This window comes from Elephas maximus, chromosome 8 (genome assembly GCF_024166365.1).
Source record: "Elephas maximus indicus isolate mEleMax1 chromosome 8, mEleMax1 primary haplotype, whole genome shotgun sequence".
NCBI classification, from domain to species: Eukaryota; Metazoa; Chordata; class Mammalia; order Proboscidea; family Elephantidae; genus Elephas; species Elephas maximus.
In genome coordinates this window covers 38,875,011-38,902,568 of record NC_064826.1, presented here as the reverse complement: position 1 = coordinate 38,902,568, position 27,558 = coordinate 38,875,011, and the positions used below count along the sequence as shown (strand labels likewise).

The window sequence follows — 27,558 nt, the reverse complement described above, 5'->3', positions numbered from 1 at the left end:
AAAAATTAATTTAGAATTCCATAATATGTGTACACTTAACACAATAACAATAGTGAAGAAGAAATAAAACCAAGACCTGCTTCTCTATTAGCCAGCTTGTTGTTGTTGTTGCTTTCAAGTCATTTCTGACTCCCGCAAACTTCATGTGTGCAGAATAGAACTGCTCCATAGGATTTTCAAGGCTGTGACCTTTTGGAAGCAGATCTCTAGGCCTTACTTCTGAGGTACCTCTGGGTAGCTTCAAACTGCCAACCTTTCGGCTAGTAGTTGATTGCTTAACTGTCAGCCAGTTTAATGATCAAAATATTTACTTTCCCATTATATGTTAGCTTCCACATTTTCTGGGAATAAACTATGCCTTTTAACTATGAAAACCATTAGGGAAAGAGCAGAGAAGGCCTGTGAAATGGGCAGGTAGTGTGTCAGGTGACATGGATGTTAAGTGAACAGAAGGGGGCATTGATGGAGTAATTAATGCTTGCCATAAGTTTAAAGAGTCATGAACAAGACTCGGTTACCTTTTGGAAGGTCAGGACAGCAATCATAAGCATGGTAAGGCAGCAAGATCAGGTTGCCAAGAGTGCTCACTCAAATGTCTCTCCAGGTGCTTTGCAAACTAACGATGACTGGAGACATTACTTTGGAACTTCCAGTTTTGGCCTTCCACATCACAAATATATCTTGATTTCAGCTCTGCATTGCGAATGTTAAGGTTTGACCCACCAGAGGGGAGCATGAAAGCAGCGCAGTGTTTCAGCTGGTGAACTTCTCCAGCAGATGTGAGTTAATTCCAAGTGGCAGAAATGAGCACACAGTCAGTTCTCAGTTCCTAAGGACTCTCACATCAATCCACTTCACGTTTTCATTCCACCTTAGTCTAGGGTCTGATCATCTCTGATTTGAATCAAGATTACCATCAAGTAATTGCATTCTCTATCTATGGCCTATTTCCAATCTAATCTTTCACTCATAATTTTCCCAAATCAGTCTTGCTAAGACAATTCTTCTTACTTATTACCCTCCTGTTCAAAAATTTAAATGACTTTTTAGTGTCTTCTAGATAATGATCAAATTTTTCACCTTCGTATTCAAGGCCAAACATAATCAGTCCTTAACCAATCCTTCTAAAGCTCTCTCTTTCCAATCCACCATATCAGAGGTTGGCAAAATTTTTTTCTGTAAAGGGCTAGATGGTAAATATTTTAGGATCTGTGGGCCTTAGTCTTTGTTGTAACTACTCAACTTGGCCGTTGTAGCATGAAAATGTCATAGGCAACGAGTGTGTCTGTGCTCCAATATAGATTTTTTTTTTTCTTACAGAAACAAGCATGAGCCAGGTTTGACCCATGGGCCATTGTTGCTGATTCCTGCTCTAGGTGAATTTTTACTCCTCCCAAATTGCTCATTAATTACATCATCAAACAGCTGTTAAACTTTGTTCCCAGACCTGGGTCAGAGGAACACAAGGATGAGTCAGCTCCCACACCTGCCTTGGCAAAGCTCACTATCTTTTCCACACACAAAAAATCATCCTGCAATTGTGGTGAAAATGCTGTGAGGGGTAAGTGACGCGATAAGGAGCAAAGCTTCACAGGAGAGCAGGTCTGAGAGCGGCCATTCTCCAGAACAAGGTAGACGGGCAGAAGACAGTGTAGGAAGAGGAGATGATAGCATTTGCCAAGATACAGAGATGCAAAACCAAATGGTAAATTTAGGGAATGACCGAACATAGACCTGCATTGGTGAGGAAGAAAGACGGAGCTGGGAAATGCAGTTGGGATCCATTCAGAGGGTTTTGAATGTCATATTAATTGGTTTGACCTAGTCCTTTGAGCCATACTGCCTTTAGTTCTGGGCAAGAAGAGCCTCGCTTTGGTGCCCACATTTAGAGAAATTCCCATATCACAAATATACAAAAATTAAATTTATTAAAGAACACATGAGTCCTTGAATCACTCAAGATCTGGTATTCAGCACTGGAATAGTCTGAAATCATAACCTAAAATATCCACTAAATATTTAATAAACTTACACTGTTCAGGACCCAGGTAAATGCTTTTCCCCATCTCTTGCCTTATGTCTGGAACAAAAGGCGACTGAGTCTCAATGCCATGAATGTTTGTGGGCTGATTACAGGGAGGATTTCAGCCATGGAAACACTTAGCTAAGAGAATTAAATAACTTGGTAAGCCTCCTCAGACAGTATGAACACAACAGATGACACGGATAACACAGCATCCTTTCCCAGTAATGCTGAGTGTCCCTTTTCTTGCATCTCTTCAGGTCTCAATTTGTGATTCTGGAAGTACTTGGGAGAACACAGTATTCACAATTTTTATGGATATTAAACAATTATTATTGCACTGGCTATGACCTTTAGCACAATGTTGAACAGAAGTTGTAAGGATGGACTTTCTTGGTTGTTTCTGATTTAAAAGGGGAGGCTTATAATATTTCATCATTGAGTATGACAGGTGCTGTAGGCTGATAATACTGTTTTAAGAAGCAGAATGATGTGATCAGAGTTCTTTTCAGAAAAATTCTTGGTGAGAGGAGGTTGGGCTGCAGCAAAATTAGCCAGGAGTCCTAACACAGGAATCGCTGTTATTTACTGCAAAAACCACAGAGCCGGCAATGCCCCAGCAAGAGAACACACCTCATGGCTCTGACCATTGCAATAATGAACTGCATTTTCATTTGCTTCATTCACCAAGTTAGATAAATATTAATATACCACAAACATACATGTGTCATATTATAGATAATGTCTAAAACCTTGGTTATTGTGATTTATTAAGGACATCATATACAGCTTCATTTCACAGAGAAGAACTACCCGAGACCCTGACAATCCGACTGATCTTATACTTCCCTTGAAAATTATTTCAGTAAATATAGTCAATGAGTTTCTGAAACAGTGCAAAGTCATTTTCAAGATAACTGACAAGCTTTGGGAAAATTAAGAATTTCCAAAGAAATTTATCTCCTAGAGGCTCACTCAAAAGATAAAGCTATTCACACAGTTTGGTGTTTACATACTTGAGAACAATTATCTAACAAATATTTCATATGCATATATTCATTTGGAAACCCTGGTGGCGTAGTGGTTAAGTGCTATGGTTGCTAACCAAAGGGTCGACAGTTCGAATCTGCCAGGCGCTCCTTGGAAACTCTATCGGGCAGCTCTATTCTGTCCTATAGGGTCACTATGAGTCGGAATCGACTCGACGGCACTGGGTTTGGTTTTGGTTTGGTATATATTCATTTAACTGAGGCAATTCAATCTAAATCCTTGAATTACTGTGTATTCAAAAGCATATTTTTCTCCTTGTATCATCTAGGTTAGGATTTTTCTCCTCTTATGAGCCTCTCATATTCTCCATTTTATTTTTCTATGTAGACATGTTATATTTTACAAATAATAAGAGAGACCAACACCCTTTTATAAAATTTCTAAGAGTTTATAAAATTACTAACTTAATAGCCTGCATGTATGTCACTAAATTTTGGCTCCTGACCCACTGTCAGCAAATACACATTTCTAATAAAATGAACACACTTAATTTTGTAACTAAACAGCCCAAAGGAACAGTATCTGCCATAGCAATGAAGTCTAATGACAATTCTGCTGACATTTGTCCTACCTGAAAATGAAATCATCTGGAAAATAATTTCTACAGTAGCAGAATAATTAAGACTGAAGACAGAATTTGATTTGGTAGAAACGGAAGCTTAGATTGTCTCTTTCTTGCGGGTGAGGAGTAACATTACTTACTTCATCATTATCTCTAGTTGGCATTAAGTTTCCATGTTCCCTCTCTTTTCTTAAATCATATATTTTCTCAACGTCCTAACTGTATAGGAACAAATCCGATTAAAACTAGTGCTAATCCCGAGGGACTTTTTGTTTCTTTGTGTTGTGCGGACATTTCTCCGTTTTGAGTATCGCTCCGGAGATTAGGCTCTCTTCTGACACTTAGCTATCTTTGGTTATATTGATATTTTCATTACAATAGCATCTCTCTCTCTCTCTTTTTTTTTTAAGTGTACTTTTTTTTTAGATGAAGGTTTACAGTGCGAACTAGCTTCACGTTATACAGTTAATACACATAATAGTTTTGTGACGTTAGAATAGCATCTCTTTTAATTCACTTTGACTTTTTTTATAAAGCACACTCCATTGTCGTCAGCCAAATGAATTTGTATCTAAATAAGATATGTGGATTGCCCAGTTCTAGCACTCTTTAAGGGAACTGTGAGAAACAATTCAAGGAAAATACAAAGGTAAGGTTTTATGACTTTAAGAGCCTTCAGTGAGCTTCCTGGTTGGTGAGAGACATCCATGCATGTGGGAAGGTAAACTGACCCTTTTTGGGACATAGAAGCTTTGAGTTGGGTAAACCTCTCGGGTGTCACCTTATGTGTACCTTCATTTCAAAAAGAGTGTCATGCTGTGCAGTGAGGGAAAGATCACACAGAGATCTGACACTACATGAAGACAGAGGTGCCTGCTTCCTTTCAGCTGCTCAGCACTCCATCTGTTCGAACTCCAGCCACATCTGACTGCCACTACATTAGGGATAGAGACCAGCCCTTCTCAAATTCTGATCTCACAGAAACTGTGAGAGATAATAAAATGATTGTTGTTACTAAAAAAAAAAAAAAAAGAGAAGAACCATAGGGATGTTCTCATCATTTTTCTATACAATATAGGTTATTTTAGTCTTTAATTTTTTTTAATGAACAAAAGCATGTACTATTAGACAACAACAATAACAAAATGCAACCAATTAAAATCTAAGCACCATTTTTCAAAGAAAGTGTGAACAGAATATTTTATTTGGATCCTGTCAACACAGCCTAGTGGCCTTTTTCTTTAATTGAAAGTGGCTGATTTTAAATCAAAGCTACCATGATTTATCCGCTCTAAAGAACATACGCAAGGAAAATGCTACACTTCAACAATAAATAAAATGAAATGTCATTTCATTCTCATATGTCCACAAGATTATTTTGCATTGTCTAAGCAGAGTATTTCCAATGCAGCTGAAGCCCATTAACCACTCCAGTCATAAATGACTTCATTCACAAAACATACAGCATCTAGAGTGTTTTATGTAGTGCAGGATTCTAAAAAATGTTTATTATTTTTACTGATTTCAGAACTCTCTGTTCTACCAAATCTTCCTAGGAGATCTCATAGGTTTTTCTTACGGTTTTATTATGGTGTCTATTGAAAAAATGCTCTATTCCTCCAAGAGGCTTTGTCATTCCCCCCTTAGAGTACTTGTACTGTATGGTGACTGCAGGATTATTGCCTGCCTCCTTTCCTTTGTCTTGCCTTGAGGAGTAGGGTTTAGGCCTCAATCATCATTATTTCTTCTGGCTCTCTCACTTGCTCTTCGTAGCCTTGGAGTATCTGTCCATGTTTGGTGACAGTGACAAAAAGATGGAGAGGGCTCACAGGTTCAGTGTACCCCATCCTATCCACAGCTTGAATCTTTACCATTCTATCTCTAAATCTGTTAACCAGTTGCCCATTGAGTCAATTCTGACTTCAAGTGCCTCTATAGGACAGGGTAGAGCTGTCCCATAGTGTTTCCAAGGCTGTAACCTTTATGGAAGTAGACTGCCAAGGAGAGGCTGGTGGGTTCAAATCACTGACCTTTTGGTTAGCAGCCCAGCACGTTTAACCACTGTGCCACCAGGGCTCCTTAAATCTGTTAAACTTTTTCCAAAACCCTATTCCAGTTTCTCCTTTTGTTCTGTCGTCTTAAACACACCAAAAGTCTCTTTCTGTTCTCTCTCGTTCATCTTTCCTGCATCTCCAAGAATCCTGTTCTTGCTGCTCAAGTCAATCATGTTTTTTTTTTTAACCAAAAATGTGTAAAAAAAAAAAAAAAGTTCAAAACAGGTATTCTTAGATTTAAAATACCCATTCCCCACCTATATTACATAACCTAAGAGTCTCCCTTAGTGAACAACATTCTTTCTTCTCCTGATCCATTCTACCCATCAATACACATATGCCAAAATCAAGCTGGACAAATAGTAGATGCTCAAAAATATGTCTTGAAGGTATAAATGAAACCATTGCATGATATGGAAACATAAAATTTGCTCTTCTTCTTTACTTTTTCCCTATTTCCAGAAAAGTAAATATCTTTTAAACTTCATGAAGTTCAAAAAGAGTTCTATGCAATTTTATTTTCATTTTTGTATGTTTTCTTCTATATAGCATCACTTGCCACCCATAAGCTCACGTTGTTAATAAGTTTTTCAAATACTCATTTATTGCTAAAACTATCATCTTGTTAGACATTCTTCCTTCAAGAAAATACTCTAAGGGGTCAATATTTTATTTAATTAGTCATTAATGAAACAAAGGATTGAATTATCTCTTTTCCAAATGCCTAGGAACTAAAAAGAATATTTAGTGTAACCTGCAGTTGCTATTCTCAGTTAGAGGCAGTATATCATGTATAGTTTCTGCATCCAAATTGTTCAGTTCTACTTCATGGTCCCTAAACACAAATTGTTCACAAGGTGACACTATGGTCACAAGCCTAAAAATCAAAATATATTTATATACCTTGGAAAAGTTATCTTTGCCTTGGAATATTTAAGCCAAAAGTTTGCCTCCTACTGTTCTTTGGTCAGTGTAGTTAAAGTATTTATTTCAAGTACTAAATAAGTAGAATTTCTATTATAACATATATCCCTTAGGTTAAATTACTACCAAGGATAGTTAAAGTATATCAGTGGCTCATGCCTTAAAGCTAGCTAAAAGTGATAGGAAAAACTTCAAGGATAGAAAATGTACAAGCTAAATGGAGGCATCGAGAGAGGCACATTTGTATTTTCATTGAAAGGAATGAACAGGTATGATAACAGTTCACATATAAATACTAACATATTTCTAATATATGGAAGCAAGAACTGTTGCATGCCTATTTAACTGAAGCAGTGTCTGCTAACCTGGAATAGTTAATTATGATTTGAAAATTCACACGTACTACTACAAATATAAGATTTGCTTCTTACATGCTTTCATTTTCAAGCAAGAACACTTATCAATATCTATTAGAATCAGTTGCTTTTGGATGCTGACAAACCACAACAAGGTGGATACTATAGAAAATATACTAATGTGTCTACATGGAAACGGGTAGTAAAGGGAAAGACACTAATTTTTTCACTGAGCAAAGTACTTAGCAAATATTCTAAGCAATCATAAACCTACTGTCATGGATTGAACTGTGTCCCCCAAAATATGTGACAACTTGGTTAGGCCATGATTCCCAGTATTGCGTGGTTGTCCTCCATTTTGTGTAATTTTATGTTAAAGAGGATTAGGGTGGGATTGTAACACCCTTACTAAAGTCACATCCCTGATCCAATGTAAAGAGAGTTTCCCTGGGGTGTGGCCTGCACCACCTTTTACCATACAAGAGGTAAAAGTAAAGGGAAGCAAGCACAGGGGGTACCTCAAACCACCACGAAAGCAGTGCCAAGAGCAGAGCATGCCCTTTGGACCTGGGGTTCCTGCCCAGACAAGCTTCTAGTCCAGAAGAAGATTGATGACAAGGACCTTTCTCCAGAGCCGACAGAGAAAGAAAGCCTTCCCCTGGAGCTGGCACAGTGAATTTGGACTTCCAGCTTGCTAGGCTGTGAGAAAGTAAATTTCTCTTTGTTAAAGCCATCCACTCGTGGTATTTCTGTTACAGCAGCACTAGGTGACTAAGACACCTACATATCAGAATCATTAGATGTCTTTTTTATATAACCCAGTAAAACCAAGTAATAACAAGCTCTGTACAACACTTCCAGACAATGTGATAGTTAAAAAAAAAAAAAAAAAAACTACAAAAGATATTTCTAACACTGGTAATTTAAGCTAAAATCCTAAGTTAGTGAATATATTTTCAGAAGATAAGACATTTTCTATCATTATGCAATGATAATATATTCAAGAGGTTTGGCATAGAGATATTTCATAGAGATATTATTCATAATTGAAACATTCCCTACTCAATCAAATCTGTGATGTTTTCCATTAAACAAGAGCATCATAAAACATTTTTATAGAACTTACAACCAGAAGGAAAGTTAGAAAGCATTTACTTTCAATCACCTTTATGCCATTTTTTAAAAATAATTATATTTTTCCAATTATAAATGAAATCAAAACTCATTGAAAACTTTAAAATATGGAGAAGTACAAAAATATAAAATCAACCATAATCATAAAAACTGAAGATAATCAACATAATACTTTATATACAGTTTTTCATTTTTATATATTTACTGAAAAGTGTATATTATGAATACTATCTCATTAAAAGTCTTCATAAATACAGTTTTTAATGACTGCATAATATTTCATACCCTGGATGAACCATACTTTATTTAACTATACTTGTATTTTAGAATGCTGAGCATGCTCATTACAATTTTGATAAATATATTTATACAAAAATCTTCGTGTTTTTTCAATTATTTACTTTAGATTTTAAGAAGGAAATCCTTCCCTTTATACATGAGGAAATTTACGTCCAGAGAAGTCAAATGATTGATGAGTTCTGTCACGAAGATTGCAGCCCTGGTGGTGCAGTGGTTAAGAGCTCAGATGCTAAACAAAAGGTTGGCAATTCGAATCCACCAGCCACTCCTTGCAAACCCTATGGGAAGTTCTACTCTGTCCTGTACGGTCACTATGAGTCAGAATCGACTCAGCGGCAATAGGTTTATATATATATATATATATATATAAAGGAGGAAAAGAATCACTAGTAGGTTTCTGACTTTGACTCAAATTTCTGATCCAGACAATAATTATCAAATAGGTTTCACTTAAAAACATGATTTAAACCAAGTGGCATTATAAAGAGCTGTACACAATATATTTATGTTACTGTTTTGCATGCTGTAGTTTCTTATTATAATAAACACAATAAGATTGTCCTATATGCAATCTTATCCAACTTTTTTTTTTTTTTTAAAGTGTAAGTGACAGAAGATACTTCCATACCTGATGTACTTTCATGGATTACTCATGGTTCAAAACCCAAAAACCAAACCACTGCTGTCCAGTCGATTCTGACTCATACCAACTCTACAGGAGAGTATAACTGCCCCATAGAGATTCCAAGGAGTGCCTGGTGGATGTGAACCGCTGACCTTTTTGTTAGCAGCCATAGCACTTAACCACTACGCCACCAGGGTTTCCACTCATGGTTTAGTAGTTCAAAATATACATTTTAAGTACAGAGCAGGAAAGGAAGCCAAAAAGAGCTGCACTACAGAGATGACGCATTGAGGACCATGTGCAATTCCCACTGTCCTGCCTGCCAACTCTTACCATTTTCTCTCCCAAGTGAGAGACCATATGGGATATAAGTGAGTGAGAATAATATGAATTATATAAATACCATTGCATTGACTCTAATTTGATAATAAAGAAGAACCAAACCAATCTCAAATGTCAGTGTTTTATTATTAGTAACTAATTATTTATCACACACTGCGCAGCAACACACACAGCAAGGCAACATTTTCTAACACTTCTTTTCAGAATCACTATCCTAACCAATCAAAACCTGAACGAAAGCGAACTAACATTTCAATGTGGGCTTGAGCAATAACATGATACATTTTATAGACTTAATCTTATGGATGAAGGCAAATAAAAATACTATTAAGTCCCTTATTTTCACTTTGAAATTGTTAACAAAATTTCTTTGTAACAGTCACTTCTACTACACTCTAAGTGATCTAAAATATTTCCAATCCACTTGTCTCATTTTCAGTACCCTACAAAGAATACATTGTATTTTTGTATCAATTACCACTCAAAGGCAAGAAAAGTCCTTACAAGTTTTTATTATGATTACAACTAGAAATAAGAAGTAGAAGTAGCCTCCTAAAGTTTTCTTCTGCCTATCCATAACACTTACGTGGCCTCAGCTCTATTCCTGTATTTTTAGCCAAAGGTGGATCAAAGTGTCTGCACCTTTAGTGGCTATAAAGTGCTCCTCATAACATGCAAAGGAAATTGTTTCAATAGAGACCATCAACATTTAATTTTAGACAAACATTAGGTGGATCATTTTATTATAAACATACCTGAAGGTACTCAGCATTAAGTTACAAGTATATAACAGCTTTATATATCTCTGGCTTTATGATAATATAATCAGTGAAGATCCCAGCTTTTAAACAAATACCTTACGGTAACAAGCTATCAGGCACAGTTTCCATTAATTAAAAGGTTCTTCACTTCATAATTATTTCACTTTTTATAATGAAGGGCTTGAGAAATAGATAAATTCTCTGTGCATTCAAAGTGAAATAAAATTTACAAATATCACCTTAGTCACGTATTTTATGGTGCATAAGCATGGAAAAAGGAATGCCTGTATTTATGCTATAAGTTAAATACAAAATATTATTTACCAATACTATAATTTCCATTAGACTTGCATTTTTAACTACCAATTTAGAAAATTGATGCCTGTAGATCCTTTACACAAAAAGTCTATTAAACATTCTTTTACAACATAAGCTACAAAACATTCCTGTGGGGGAAAAAGACCTTCCTATTGCAACCAGCTAGGCAATGGAAAGCATCTTTTGGTACACTGTTAAAGGTCTAAGCTCTTTTCTAGGAAACACAACGCATACACACACACACACACACCTCGATAGTTTACATTATCTATTCATGGTATTTAAAAGGAAAATTTCAACTGTAAACTGTTCTACCCTACATTCATAGCTGAATCACGTGAACAACCTACCTGGCATGGTTTTGCGCCAACTTCTGAAATACAATTGTATCAGTGACAAGATGACTTACCGGCCCAAAAGAATTACTGTCAAAACTGTGTCCATGATGATCACCTTCAACCCACATGTGACCCCGCGGAACTTTGACATATCGGTTTTTGTGACCCATGGTTCTATAAACAAACAGCATAACAACAGAGATAAGAACAGAAAGGAGATAAAAGATCTAAGCATACAAACTCAAGAAAGGCAAAAACACTGTCATAAAGATGCAACAGATTATAATAGCTTAACCATGAAACTACTCCACAACTTCATGCTTAAGTAACACCCTGTAAACCTATCCACGATATTATTCTTTCCTTTCATACCTTTGCAGGTAGGAATTTCGTGCTTCAATAAAATGTACCATCAGCAAATATAATGATTTGCTACTTAATTTAGTTCACAATATCCTATAGACATACTCATGAAATTTCAATTGCTGTTGTTAGGTGCCATTGAGTTGGTTCCAATTCATAACAAGCCTAAGTAAAACAGAACGAAACACTACCTGGCCCTGCACCATTCTCACAATCATTGTTATGCTTCAGCCTATTGTTGCAACCACTGTGTCAATCCATCTCATCCAGGGTCTTCCTCTTTTTCTCTGACCGTCTACTTTACCAACCATGATGTTCTCCTCCAGGGACTGGTTCCACCTATGAAATTTAATAGCCCTAAACAAAATAAAATAGAGTTCTATTTGTTTTCTAGCATTTGCTTTTACATCAAGATTCAACTTTTCCAATTTACTCATGGCCTGCTGCAATAGTCATTTTCAATCAAATGAACTTCTCAAACTAACTGACATCACTTTTCATAATCTGTTAATATTCTAAACTCAGCATATATGAGAAAGAAAAAAGAAAGAAAGAAAATAGCCTGGATGATCTCTTGCAAGGATACAAATCACATACTCAACTGGAGATTTCTGATCAGTACTAGTTGATTTCAATAAACGATTCTTGAAAATGAGAAATTCTTATTGTTTAAAAATTTTGAAGACTTTTTAAAGACCAGTGATGATACACAGTCAGGGAAACTTGGTGTATTCTGAATGTTGGCAAGCAGATGGAGTAAGGAAAGGCTCTCTCATACAGTTGGTGACAATACAAAACGATATAATATTTTTGCCTATTTTTGGCAAAATTATTCAGAGACTAAAATGTTTATACCTTTTGACTTTGTCATTTTACTTGTAGGAATTCATTTCAAAGAAATAATCAGAAATGAAAACAAAGATTTATAATCAAGGGTGTTCAACACAGGCTTTTTATTAAAAAAAAAAAAGTTACCTAACTATCCAACAACATGGGATTGGTTAAATAAATTGTGATACAAACAATCAAATAAATAAAAGAGACAGAACTGGAATAAAGGATTTTCCAAGTGATATAAGAATGAATTCTTTTGGGGACAGAGACTATTTTTTTTTTCCTCTATTATTTCCCAAAGCACTCAGGAAATGCCTAGTCTAAAGAAACTTCTTAATAAATGTTGGCTGAATGAATGAATGAATACCATCCCCAAGGCTACAGAGTTAATCCCAGAACCGAATTTGGCACATTGCTGTTTGAGGTGGAAATCTTATGAGATCATTTTTTTAGTACTTATCAAGTTGTATACGTGCAAAAGAATATATAAAAAAGAAAAACTACATATAATCTGGTACTACAGAAATTGAACCTCTTCATTATCTAGGATGGTCTTTAATTTCAAGATAATTTCAGTGTTGAGTTACTTTGTTTTCAATCTGTAAATCATTCATGCAAGGAAGCAGCGTTGTGGCCATTAGAAGCCCACAGTAAGTTAATGAGTGCTGTTTGTTTTTAATTACTACTGGGAAGAAGGCTTTCAGCTTTTTAAAGAAAAGCAAAAACAAGTTGAACACATCTTAACCATCATATGCTCTGTAATATAAGTGTTCTTCAATTAAAATCAGCCAATTAGTTCCTGACATCACTGCTGCTTTTATCATGAGATTGCCTCTAAGAACTAATATCACACAGTAAGTGCTATTTACAGGGAGAAGATCCTTGTACTTAATTGTTGGCAAGGCACACTCTCCAAATAAGCCCAAACATTTATTCACTTTATTAAATTAGGCATTTGGGGTAAATACATAGAAAGAAAACAACCACTTATTTTTGTTTCTTCAAATAATTTACACAGAATTACAAAGTAAAATTAGGATAAAATCACCACTCCAATGAAATGGTAGTAGTCTTCAGGAAACCAGCAAAATGATATAAAACCTAGTTTGAGTTTCAATGTCATATAAACCAAGGAGTCAAGATACTTGTGATAGAAAATGACAATATCATAAAATCACTAGTGGCAGTTCCACATTTCCTTGCATTGACCATCTTATAAAGTCTAAATACACCTTCTTTTCCTCATCTTTTTGTAGCATCTTACAATGCTTTATTTTTCTTTATAGTGCCTATTAACACTTGGCTTATATTTTCTGGTTTATTTATTTATGCCTATCTCATTTTCTCATCCCGCTAGAAGGTAGAGTCTACCAGAACAGAAAATTTGCCTTTTTTTGTTCCCTAGACTATTCCCAGAGCCCAGAAGAATGCATTGTACAAAGTGCTCAACAAATATTTGTTAAATGAATAATGAATGGTTGAATAACTAGAATGAAAAATACTGTTACAAAGGCAGAATAAGACAGTAGAAAGTGCACAGTATCTGCAAACAAGAAAAAAGAATTGGTTTTAGATCTTGATACTATTTATTACTCATAAGTAATCTTGTGCAAGTTACTAAGAGTTTCTACTCTATTTGCATATCTTTAAAATGAGATGGTTAGGACACACCCTCATCAATTTGACATGAAGATTAGTAGTTAGATGAAAATACAAGGGTGATCTTGTCTTAGATTACAGTCTCTGAACTCAGACTATCTTGGCTTTTATATCAAACTTAACACTTTCAAAATTATGTGAACTTGGGAAAACTGATGAAAACTCCCACTTCCAGTTTCTTCATTTATAAAACTGGGCAAATAATAATGCCTAACTCGCAAGCTGTCCTAAAAATAAAAGTGGAACATATTAAACGCTTGATAAATGGGTGTTCCTCTTGTGGTTGAGATTGTTTTTAACTAAAGCACTCAATATATTTATGTTGCATAATAAGAACCCAATAAGTGGTAGTTATTATTGCTGTTGTCTTCCTTTGTCCACTATTTTCTTTCATCTTATAATTCAGAATGTGTTCAGCCTCTGCTATCTATTAGCATCAGTCTTTTAAAATTACCTGAACTACGCTTCAATAATTTCCTTTTCCACAATTGGGCCGTGACTAGAGACTATTTTCAATGCTACAATGAATCTTTTTTTTTTTTTTTCCTCTTTTATCCTTATGTTCTTCTGGGGTGCTCTAAAACTTACATGTGAAAACACTATTAGTTTGTGCACATTCAAATATGCAGAGACTAGCAGGTAAAAACATAACCTATGTATCTGTGTTTCCACCTGCTAGTCTCTGCATATTTGAATGTGACTCTACTAATAGAGAGTGGTTACTTAGAGACCATACAGGTGTGAAAGAGCTCTCTGAGCGGTTGAACCCTGGTAAAATTCATACAAAGTTCATATTCTAAGTTTCAATCTAACTTTTTAAAAAAAAATTAGCCAAAGTAGCTTTAAAAAATATGATGTTAAAATATTTGGCTGATTCTTTTTAAGACTGAAAAAGAAATATAATACTCCTAATAGAATTTCTCTAGAGAAAGAATTCTAAATAGCCTATGCTCCTGAATTCACATAAGAGAAAGACAAGGTATCTTTTAGGTGATTTAACAGTTAACTAAGGTATCAGCCTATAAGGTTGTATGTAACTATGGCTTGCAAGTTATTCTGGTTTTTGACAGTCAAAAATGAATTCTGTACAGTATTCTAACTACTATTCTACAAAAAGCCACCGAGACAAGTTACCCAGGTCTTATAAATGAAATGAACAATGATTGTTTCCAATTTGATTTGACCTTGAAAACAATGTTTTATAGTCTGTGAATCTTTTGAGTGTCATCAGTTGAATATAAAAGTATTGAGGATATAACCCTTGATAGCACAAAAGGGAACACATTCATATTTAAAATATTTCCCAAACACACACGCATACGTTTTTAACTTAAAACCGTAAAACCCAAAACTGTTGCCTTTGAGTCAATCAATTCTGACTCACAGTGACTCTATAGAACAGAGTAGAAAGGCCCCATAGGGTTTCCAAGGCTGTAACCTTTATGGAAGTTGATTTCCACATCTTTCTGACACAGATCACTGAGTGGCTGGTGGGTTCAAACTGTGACTTTTTGGTTAGCAGCCAACCACTTAACCACTGCACCACCAGGACTCCTTCATTTTTAATGTAGGTTAATTATAGTTCATGATTAACTGATGGTTTTCTTATTTCTTTATTTTTCAATCTATTCTATTTATTGTCCAAATTAGCAGCCATCCTGAGGATCGTTACTGTTCCCTGCATCCTAAATTCACAAAGGGAACAGAAGTCAAGGCCTTAGGACCCTGCAAGATCAGAAGTTGGAACTAATCCTCTTTTACTGTCATTGAAAGATTGAACTAGGATAAGCAATCTGCCATCAATAAAGGGAAATGAAAAGGACCTCAGGAAAATGAAAAAATAAGTCTCCCTTGAAAATCCACAGACTGCCCTCAGGTGGAATTGGGTTGAATTCACACGACTTGTGTGATCTGGAAAAGTTAAGAATTTAATTGGCCCCAAGCACCTGGAAGAAGCAAATAAAATTCTCTTCAGGGATAATCCCTCAAATCAAGGTTTTTGACACAAGGGCTGCAATCATAAGCTCAAACATAACAAGGTTTGTGAGGGTGACACAGGACCAGGCAATGTTTCCTTCCATACATGAGGTAACCAAGAGTTGGAGCCCACTCATGGCAACTAACAACGACAAACAGGCGAATCCCAGCCAGCAGGAACTCCCGGTGCAATCTAACAGAGCTTGTGAAGAAATAAGCCACCATCAGTAGTCAGCACCAACAATGAACAGCACAATTAAGACCCCCATGAACTTCAACTAGAAGACTGATCAAACACAAAGTATAAACTATGGATATTTAAAGTTTCTAAAGATGAAAAATGGAATAAAAAACATGAATAAGTAACACTATCCTCTTTTTAAAAGACAGGTATCTAATAAAGAACAAAATACAACTTCTAAAAATCAAAATATATAACTAAAAATAGATGGATTAAAAGCAGATCAGTACCAGCTTAAGAAAGAACTAATGAACTGAAATATGTATCTATAGAAATTACTTAGAATTCAGCACAAACAAGTAAAGAAATGTAAAGTGTGAGAGATGTTAAAGAAACATAAAGAACATTATTGGAATATGTAGCATAATTCTAATGAGAATCCTAAAGACAGAGAAAAAAGAAACAAGGCAGAGTCGATATTTGAAAAGATAGCAGTTGAGAATTTACCAGAACTGATGAAGCATGAATTCATAGATTCTAGGCTCAAGATAAATTACAAACATGAGAGATAGAAAGAAATCACAACCTGATACATTGTACTGAAATTGCAGAACACTAAATATACACAGGAGCCCTGGCGGTGCAGTGATTAAGAGCTACGGCTGCTAACCAAAAGGTCAGCAGTTGGAATCCACTAGCTTCTCCTTGGAAACCCTATGGGGCAGTTCTACTTTGTCCTATAGGGTTTCTATGAATCAGAAGTGACTTGAGGGTGTCAGGTTTTGGTTTGGGCGTGCACGCACACACATTTGAAAAACTGCCACAGGAAAAACAGGTATATTGCCTTCAAAGAAATAACAATTAAATTGACAGCAGACTTCCCTAGTTTAGGTATAATTTATACGAAATACAATTCAGTAATTTTAAGTGTACAATTCAGTGTGTTTGGAAATTTATACAATCATGTAATCACTATCTCAATCATGATACAAAACACTGTAATCATTCCCCAAATTTTCTTCACGTCCCACAGCAGGCAATCCAGCTCGCCTGACCCCCATTCTTGGCCTCAGGCAACCTGTCACTATAGTTTGCCTTTTCTAGAATGTTATATAAATGAATGCATACAGTATGCATTCTTCTATTTCTGGCTTTTTTAACTCAGCCTAATGCTTTTGAGATTCATCCATGTTTTACCATGTATCAATAGTTTGTTCCTTTTTTTGGAATAGATGTTATTATATGGGTGTACCAAAATTTGTCTATTCACCAATAGTTGATGGTCACTTGGATTGTTTCTAGTTTAGGCAATTACGAATAAAGCCCTATGAACATTTGAGTATAAGCATCTGTACCTGTATTGAAACATATTTTTATTTCTCTTGAGTAAATACCTAGGAATGAAAAGGCTGAGTCAAATAATAAGTGAACGTTTAACTTTAAACTGTCAAAACGTTTTGCAAAGCAGCTGTATCAGTAATGTTTAAAAGTTCCAGTTGCTTCACATCTCACCAATACTTAATATGTCATTCCTTCTCAATTTTAGCTATTTTAGCAATAAGCACAAGTTTTAACTTAATTTGTATTTCTGTAATGACTAATGATGTTGAGCATCTTTTCACATACTTATTTACCATTTGCATATCTTCTTTGGTGAGTGTCTAGTCAATTAAAAAATTAAATTTAGTGCCCTGTCTTATTTTTTATTGAGTTATAAGAAAAAAAAAAAGTTTTTATATAATCTGGACACAAATTTTTTATCAGATATATATTTTTGCAATTTTTTTTCCTAATTTGTGGCATATATTTTTTAATTTTCCTGACAGTGTTTTTTTTTTTCCCCCCAAAGAAAAAAATATTTCTAGTAACTTCTGGCTAACATGGTGCCACAGACAGAAGTACCACACTGTCCCTCCACAGCAAAGGCCTCAAAAATTAAGTAAAACAGAATTAAATATCATTCCTGGAACCTGGAGTGTCAAATGAAGAGAGAGAGAGAACTCAGCCAGGCACCAAATGGAATAAGAAACTGACAGAGGACAGAGAGCGAGGAGAGAGAAGTGCGGACAGCCCCATCAGCTAATACGGCATGAATCTGCCATTTTAGATTCCTATTGGGGACCAGAAGACAGGGAGCATGGGAAAGCAGCTTTGTGGAACTCCCAGCAGGAGACAGAGCACCCAGTCACCAGCAATACATGCTCTCCCACCTCCGTCCTCTCCCCGCTGTTCTACCTCCAAGCTTCCCGGCTGGCTGTGGTGGCTTGGCCAGCTGGGAAGTGCAGCATCCATGCCGCCTGGATTCGCCCTGCCAATGTCAGAGATTGGTGGATAGGAAGTAGGGGAAAGCAGCTTGATGAAGTTCCCAGCAGGAGACAGAGCACATGCTGGACCTGCCCTGCTGCATCATAGCTGAATGACTGGCCCTGCTCATTGGACAAGGAATTGAAAAGTATCATTACTACAAACAACAAAGAATGTACAGCCTGCCTGCTTAAACATAACCAAATAAAACAAAAAAGCAGGATGAAACAAAGAAATCTATAATCAAAAAATGAAGAAAATAAAAACGGAATGTCCTGAAGACAGCAGATAATATCAAAACACATAAGAAAACAGGACACAATGGTTCCAGTAGGCATCCAAAATAAAACACCAGATGACTTTCCAGTAGACGAAAAGGCACTAGAACTACTTGACAGAGAATTCAAATCTCTAATATTCAGAGCAATCCAAAAGTTAAAGCAAAAGGCAGATAAAAAATGAGGAAAAAATAGACAAATTTACAGAAAATACAGACAAAAAAAGGAACAATTCAGGAAAGTAATACAGGAACAAAATGCCAAAACAAATTCACAACCAGAAATCATACAAAAACAACAATTAGAAATCCAAAAGATAAACAACAAGATTTCAGAAATGGACAGTGTCATAGAAGGGCTGAGGAGCAGGTCTGAAACGATGGAAGACAGAATCAGTGAAATCAGAAAAAAGAATGAAGAAAAATAAAGAAACCCTGAGAATTATGTGTGATACAATCAAAAGCAAAAATTTGTGAGTGATCAGAGTTGCAGAACAGGGAGAGAAAATGGAAAACACGGAAAGGATCATTGAGAATAGATGACAGAAAACTTCCCATATATCATGAATGATGAAATGGTGACCTTCCAAGAAGCTCAATGAACCCCATATAGGATGAGCCCCAAAAGAAAAACACCAAGGCATATCATAATCACACTTGCTAAAACCAAAAAAAAAACCAAAGACAAAGAAAAAATCCTGTGAGTGGCTCGAGAAAAACAAAAAGTCACATACAGAGGAGAAACAACAAGACTAAACCGTGATTATTTGGCAGAAACCATGAAAGCAAGAAGACAATGGTATGACATATATAAAACCTTGAAAGAAAAAAATTGCCAACCAAGAATAATATATCCTGCAAAACTTTCATTAAAATATGACGGTGAAATTAGGACATTTCCAGATAAACAGAAATTAAGGGAATATGTAAAAACCAAACCAAACTTACAAAAATTATTAAGAGGAGTCCTTTGATCTGAGAACAAACAACACCAGACCACAGCCTGAATCTAAGACACAAGATTGTACCAGCCAGATACCAACCCAGGAAATGAACTCTCGAGGACTATCCAAAACCATAAGAATTGCAACAGGGAACCAGAGAGGTTAATTTGACAACAACATCAAACCAATAAAAGAAGGAATAAATGGTACATGTATAAAACTTTCTGATGGAGAGGAAGGCAAGGCAATACCAAGTAATAATAGACTGGTTCAAACCTAGGAAGACAGGGGTAAATTGCAAGGTAACCACAAAGAAAGTTAACAAGCCTACTCAACAAAATGAAGAAGAAAAACACAAAGTCTCAATAAAAACAAAATCTACAAAAACAAAAGAAATCCACAAACAAAAGGAACTCAGCACAGAAGAGTAAGAGGAATGAAGAACATGTTAGCACCACACACACACACACAAAAAAAAAACTACAAAATAAAAGCACCTATCAATAATTACACTGAATGTAAATGGCCTAAATGTACCCAAAAGGAGGCACAGAGTATCAAAATGGACTAAAAAACAGGACCCATTAATATGCTGTCTACATGAGACACACCTTAGAAACAAAGACATAAGTTTATTAAAAATCAAAGAAAGGAAAAAAAAATATATCAAGCAAATAACTACCAAAAAAAAGAGCTGGAGTGGCAATACTAATCTCAGATAAGATAGACTTTAAAACAAAATCCACCATAAAAGGCAAAGAAGGACAATATACAATGATTAAAGGGATGATCCATCATGAAGACTTAACCATAATAAACATCGACGCACCCAATGTCAGGCCTCCAAAATACATAAACAAACTCTAACGGCACTGAAAACAGAAATCGACAATTCCACAATAATAGTAGACTTCAACACACCACTCTTAGTAAAGGATAGAACATCTAGAAAGAAACTCACCAAAGATACAGAAGACCTAAGAGCACCATCAGTCAACTTGATCACATAGACATACATAGAACACTCCACCTAACAGCTGCAAAGTACACATTCTTTTCCAACGCACATGGAACGTTCTCCAGAATAGACCACATCTTATGCCACAGAGCAACCCTCAACAAAATCCAAAACACTGAGATTATACAAAGTATCTTTTCTGACCACAATGCCATCAAAGTAGAAATTAACAACAGGAAGAGTAAGGAAAAAAAATCGATTACATGGAAACTGAATAATACTCTGCTTAAAAACCACCGGGTAATAGAAGAAATCAAAGATGGAATCGAAAAGTTCCTAGAATCAAATGAGAATGAAAATACATCACACCAAACCCTTGGGACACAGCAAGGGCAGTCCTCAGAGGTCAATTTATAGCACTAGATGCACACATTAAAAAAGAAGAAAGGGACAAAATCAAAACATTAGTTACACACCTTGAACAAATAGAAGGAGAACAGCAAAAGAAGCCCACAGCCACCAGAAGAAAGGAAATAATAAAGATCAGACCAGAAATAAATGAAATAGAGAATAGAAAAACAATAGAAAGAATCAACAAAACCAAAAGTCAGTTCTTGGAAAAGATCAACAAAATCGACAAACCATTGGCCACACTGACAAAAGAAAAACAGGAGAGAATGCAAATAACTCAAATAAGAAATGAAATGGAGGACATTACAATGACCCAATTGAAATAAAAAGGATCATAACAGAGTATTATGAAAAACTCCAACAAACTGGAAAACATAGAAGAAATGGACAAATTTCTAGGACATGCTACCTACCCAAACTAACACAAAATGACACTGAAAATCTGAACAGACCCAGAAAAGAGATTGAAAAGGTAATTAAAAAAAAACTCCCAAACAAAAAGGCCCTGGCCCAGGTGGCTTCTTTGGAGAATTCTACCAAACATTCAGAGAAGAGCTTATACCAGTACTACTCAAACTATTTCAGAGCATAGAAAAGGAAGCAATACTTCTGAATTCATTCTATGAAGCCAGTATAACCCTGATACCAAAACCCTGCAAAGACACCACAAAAAAAGAAAATTACAGACCAATATCTCTCATGAATACAGATGCAAAAATTCTAGCCAACAGAATTCAGGATCACATCAAAAAAATAATACACGATGACCCAGTAGGATTCATACCAGGTATGCAAGGATAGTTCAACATTAGAATATCAATCAACATAATCAACCACATAAATAAAAGGATCATATGATCATCTTAATTGACACAGAAAAGGCATTCAACAAAGTCCAACACCCATTCCTGATAAAAACTCTCAATGGGAAATAATAAAGGGCATCTATGTAAAACCAACTGCCGACATCGTTCTCGATAGAGAGACGGTGAAAACACTCCCCTCGAGAACAGGAACAAGACAAGGATGCTGTTTATCACCACTCCTATTTAACATTGTGTTGGAAGTCTTAGCTAGAGCAATAAGGCAAGGAACAGAAATGAAGGGCATCCAAATTGGTAATTGTCGTAGATTGAATTATGTCCCCCCAAAAATGTGTTTATTAATTGGTCTGGGCCATGATTCCCGGTATTGTGTGATTTTCCTATATGTTGTAAATCCTGCCTCAATGATGTTAATGAGGGAGGATGGGCAGCAGTTGTGTTAATGAAGCAGGGCTCAACCTACAGGATTAGATTGTGTCTTAAGGCAATCTCTTGAGATGTAAAAGGTAGAAGCAAGCAGAGAGACAGGGGGACCTCGTACCACCAAGACAGCACTTCCAGAAGCAGAGCGTGTCCTTTGGACCCAGGGCTCATGCGCCTGAGAAGATCCTTGACCAGGGGAAGATTGAGGACAAGGACCTTCCTCCAGAACTGACAGAGAAAGAAAGCCTTCCTCTGGAGCTGATGCCCTGAATTTGTACTTTTAGCCTACTTTACTGTGAGAAAAACTTCTCTTTGTTAAACCCATCCACTTGTGGTATTTCTTTTCTAGCTGTACTAGATAACTAAGGCAGTAATGAAGAAGCTAAACTGTCCCTAATTGTGAATTATATGATATTATAGTTAGAAATTCCAAGACAGTCCATGAGAAAACTACTGGAACTAATAGAAAGATTCAGCAGAGTAGCAGGATACAAGATAAACATGCAAAAATCAGTTGGATTCTTATACATCAATAAAAAAGAATGATGAAAAGGAAATCAGGAAAACAATACCGTTTAAGATAGCCCCTAAAAAAATAATATACTTGGGAATAAATCTAACTACAAAACACTATTGCAAGAAACCAAGAGTTCTACATAAATGGAAAAACATCATGTTCATGGATAGGTAGGCTCAACACTGTGAAAATGGCAATTCTACCCAAAGCGATTTATAAATACAATGAATGCAATACCGATCCAAATACCAACAACATTCTTTAAAGAGATGGAAAAACTTATTAACTTTATATAGAAATGGAACAAGCCCCGGACAAGTAAAGCACTATTGAAGAAGAAGAATAAAGTAGGAGAACTCGTGCCACCTGACCTCAGAACCTACTATACAGCTACAGTAGCCAAAACAGCCTGGTACTGGTACAATGACAGATACATTGACCAATGGAACAAAATTGAGAACCCAGTTGTAAATCCATCCACCTGTGTGTCACCTGATCTTCAACAAGGGCCCAGAGTCCATCAGATGGGGGAAATACAGTCTTTGTAACAAATGGTGCTGGCAAAACTGGATGTCCACCTGCAAAAAAATGAAACAGGACACTTGCCTCACACCATATACAAAAACTAACTCGAAATGGATCAAAGACCTAAATATAAAGCCAAAAACTATGAAATTCATAGAAGAAAAAATAGAATCAACACTAGAGGCCCTAATACACAGCATTAACAGGATACAAATCATAACCAACAACACACAAGCCCTAGAGGATAAGCTAGATAACTGTAATCTTCTAAAAATTAAACACTTATACTCATCAAAGGATTTCACCAAAAGAGTAAAAGGAGAACCTACAGACTGGGAAAAAATTTCTGGCTATTACAAATCAGACAAAGGTCTAATCTCTAAAAGCTACAAGAAAATCCAGCACCTCTACAACAAAAAAACAAATAATCCTATTAAAAAATGGGCAAAGGAAATAAACAGATACTTCACCAAAGAAGACATTCAAGCGGCTAACAGACACATGAGGAAATGCTCATGATCTCTAGCCATTAGAGAAATGCAAATCAAAACCACAATGAGATACCATCTCACGCCAACATTATTGGCACAAATCAATAAAACAGAAAATAGCAAATGTTGGAGAGGCTGTGGGGAGATCAGAATGCTTATGCACTGCTGGTGAGAATGCAAAATGACACAACCATTTTGGAAAACGATATGGTGCTTCCTTAGAAAGCTAGAAATAGAAATACCATATGATCCAGCAATCCCACTCCTAGGAATATATATATCCTAGAGAAATAAGAGTCATCACAGGGATAATATGTACACCCATGTTCGTTGTTCACAATAGCAAAAAGACAGAAACAACCTAGATGCCCATCAACAGATGAATAGATAAACAAACTGTGGTCCGTACACACAGTGGAGTATTATGGAATGCTAAAGAACAGCAATGAATTTGTGAAGCATCTCATAACATGGATGCATCTGGAGAACATTATGTTGAATGAAATAAGTCAATCACAAAAGGACAAATATTGTATGAGACCACTACTGTAAAAACTCATGAAAAAGTTTACATACAAAAAAAAACATCTTTGATGGTTACAATGGAGCAGAGGGGTGTGGATGGAAAAACAATCAATTGACAACAGATAAGCGGTAACTTTGGTGAAGGGTAAGACAGTAGACAATACTGAGGAAGTCAGCATAACCTGTGCAAGGCAAGGCCATGGTAGCTCCATTGACACATCCAAACTCTCTGAGGGACTGAATTGCTGGGCTGAGGGCTGTGGGGCCCATGTTCTCAGGGAACATCTAGCTCTATTGGCATAACAGAGTTTATAAAGAAAATGTTCTACATTCAACTTTGCTGAGTAGCGTCTGGGGTCTTAAAAAAGCTGTGATCGGCCATCTAGGATACTCCATTGGTCTCATCCCTTTGGGAACAAGAAAGAATGATGAAAACTAAAGATACAAGGGAAAGATTAGTCCAAAGGACTAACGGACCACACCTACCATGGCCTCCACCAGACTGAGTCCAGTACAACTAGATGGTGCCCGGCTACCAACACTGCCTGCTTTGACAGGGATCACAATACAGGGTCCCGGACAGAGCTGGAGATAAATGTAGAACGAAATTCTAACTCAAAAAGAAAGACCAGATTTGCTGGCCTGACAGAGACTGAAGAAACCTTGAGAGTATGGCCCCAGGACACTCTTTCAGCTCAGTAATGCGGTCACTCCTGAGTTTCACCCTTCAGCCAAAGATTGAACAGACCCACGGAACAAAACAAGACTAAAGGGGCTTATCAGCCCTGGAGCAGGGACTGGAACGTAGGAGGGAACAGGAAAGCTGGTAATAGGGAACCCCGGGTTGAGAAGGGAGAGTGTTGACCTGTCGTGGGGTTGTTAACCAATGTCATACAAACAATGTGTATACTACCTGTTCGATGAGAAAGTAGTTTGTTCTGTAAACCTTCATCTAAAGTTCAGTAAAAAAGAAAAAGTAATATTTCTAATTTTGGTGAAGTTCAGTTTATTTTTTATTTTATGGTACGTGTTTTTTACATAAGAAATTTTCGTCTAATCAAGGTCAAAAAATATTTTTTCCTATGTTTATTTCTTCCAGTTTTATAGTTTTAGGTATTTTGGGATAAGTTTTATAGATGATGTTAGGTAAGGGTCAAATTTCATTTTTTTGCATATTGATATCCAATTTTTCCAGCACTATTTTTTGGAGACACTATTCTTTCTTCATTGAATTACCTTGGCACCTTTGTCAAGCGTCAGTTTACCATGTATGGGGGAATCTATTTCTGGATTCTATTTTGTATTTACGCGAAAATTTGGAGACACTATTCTTTCTTCATTGAATTACCTTGGCACCTTTGTCAAGCGTCAGTTTACCATGTATGGGGGAATCTATTTCTGGATTCTATTTTGTATTTATGCCAAAATCACAGTATCTTGACTATTGTGGTTTTCTAAGTCTTGAAATCTGGTAGAGTGGGTCCTCTGTTTTTGTTCTGCTTTTTTCCAAAACTGTTTTGGCTATTCTAGGCCCTACGCATTTCCAAAAAAATTTTACAACTGCCTGTCCATTTTTACACAGAGAAGTCTGCTGGGAACTTGAGATTGCACTGAACCTATAGATCAATTTGGGGAAACTTGACATTTGAACAAAATTGGGTTTTCTGAATAATGAACATGCTATATATCTCTATTTTTAAAGATCTTTTAAAATTTGTCTCAGACATATTTTTGTAATTTATAGCATAAAAGTCTTGCACATATTTTTAAAAATAATTTGTAACTATATAATGTTTTAGTTTTTTTTCAGTTATTTCTTAACTTTGAATTTTTCATTGGTACTACATAAGAATACGATTGATTTTTGTATATTGGCCCTGTAACTTGAACTCACTCATTAGTTCCAGTAGATTTTTAATAGATTCCTCAAAATTTTCTGCACACATAATCATGAATTTCTGCAATAAACACAGTTTTACATCATTTTTTTTGTTTTTTTTTCAATCTATATGTTTCCTTCCTTATTGCAACAACTAGGGCATACGGAACAATTAAATAGTAGATGTGAGAATGGACATGCTTGTCTGTTCTCTGATGCTAGGTGTAAAGCATTCAGTTTTTCACTAATAAATATGATGCCAGCTGAATATTTTCCATAGATGACTTTCAACGTATTGAGGAAGTTCCTTACATTCATAATTTTGCTGAGAATTTTTATCACAAATGGGTACTAAAATGATTACATAGTTTCCCTTTTTCAACTTAATATAGTGAAGACATTGACTTATTTTTTTAATCTTAAAAACATTTACATTCTTGGGATAAACTCAACTTGGTCATGATGAATTTGATTTGCTATTATTTTGTTACAGATGTCTATGCCTATATTCATGAGAGATATTGGTCTGTACTCCCCCCACCATCCCCCTCTTTTTTTTTTTTGGTTCTGCTTTGTCTGGTTTTGCTACCAGGGTAATATTGGCCTCATAAAATGAATTGGGAAGTGTTCTCTTATCTTCCATGTCCTGAAAGAGTTTGTGCAGACTTGGTATTATTTCATCCTTGATGTTTGGTACAGGTCACCAGTGAAGCAATCTAGTCTGGCTGTTTTCTTTCAAGGAAGGGTTTTTTAATAGTATGAATATAATTTATTTAATAGAAATAGTTCTATTTAGATTATATATTACTTCTTTAGAGAGCTTTGGTAGTTTCTGTCCTCCGAGTAATTGGTTTGTTTCATTTTTACTATCAAATTTATTGACAAAAAGTTCTTTATAATAAATTCTTATTATCTTTCTAATATCCAGGGTCTGTAATGACATTCCTGCTTTCATTCCTGATAGACGAATTTGCTTTTTCTGCTTTGTTTTATTTTTTCTTGATTAGTCTAGCTTGAGGTTTATCAATTTTATTGCTTTCTTTTAGATCTTTGATCTCATTCATTGTTTCTTTTGCTTGCCACTGTCTATTTTATTTTATTTTATCACTATTTTCTTCCCTCTGTTTAATTTGGTTAAACTTGCTCTACCAGTACATTCGTACTTCAAAATTATGTGTTTTCATGGAAGTCATTACTTCCCTTACATTCTTGGACATGTTTATAATAGTTGTTTTAAAGTCCTTGGCTAGCAATTCCATTATCTTTATAAATTTTTTATCTCTTTTTACTGATAGAATTTTTTTTTTTTTTCCCCACATCATAGGTTATATTTTTCTGCCTGTTTGAATGTCTGGTAATTTTGGATTGGATGCAGATACTGTAAATTTTATATTGTTGAATGCTGAATTTTCCTGTATTCCTTTAAAGAATACAGGAAAATTGGTCTCATCCCTTTGGGAACAAGAAAGAATGATGAAAACTAAAGATACGAGGGAAAGATTAGTCCAAAGGACTAATGGACCACACCTACCATGGCCTCCACCAGACTGAGTCCAGTACAACTAGATGGTGCCCAGCTACCAAACTTTCTAGTATGCAATTAAGTTACTTAGGATCCTTTTTAAGATTCACTTTTGAACTTTGTGAGGAAATATCCAGAGCAGCCTTTATTCTAGTGC

At 35.8% G+C, this 27,558-nt stretch overlaps 1 long non-coding RNA gene across 3 annotated transcripts in view; it reads right to left on the bottom strand.

Annotated features, from left to right (window-relative positions):
* Positions 1-27,558, bottom strand: part of LOC126082285 (uncharacterized) — a 310,561-nt gene that overhangs the window by 198,247 nt on the left and 84,756 nt on the right. For all 3 annotated transcript variants that reach the window (XR_007518525.1, XR_007518526.1, XR_007518524.1), the window contains one exon: positions 10,859-10,961. This is a non-coding gene — a long non-coding RNA (uncharacterized LOC126082285). The remainder of the gene's footprint in view (positions 1-10,858; positions 10,962-27,558) is intronic.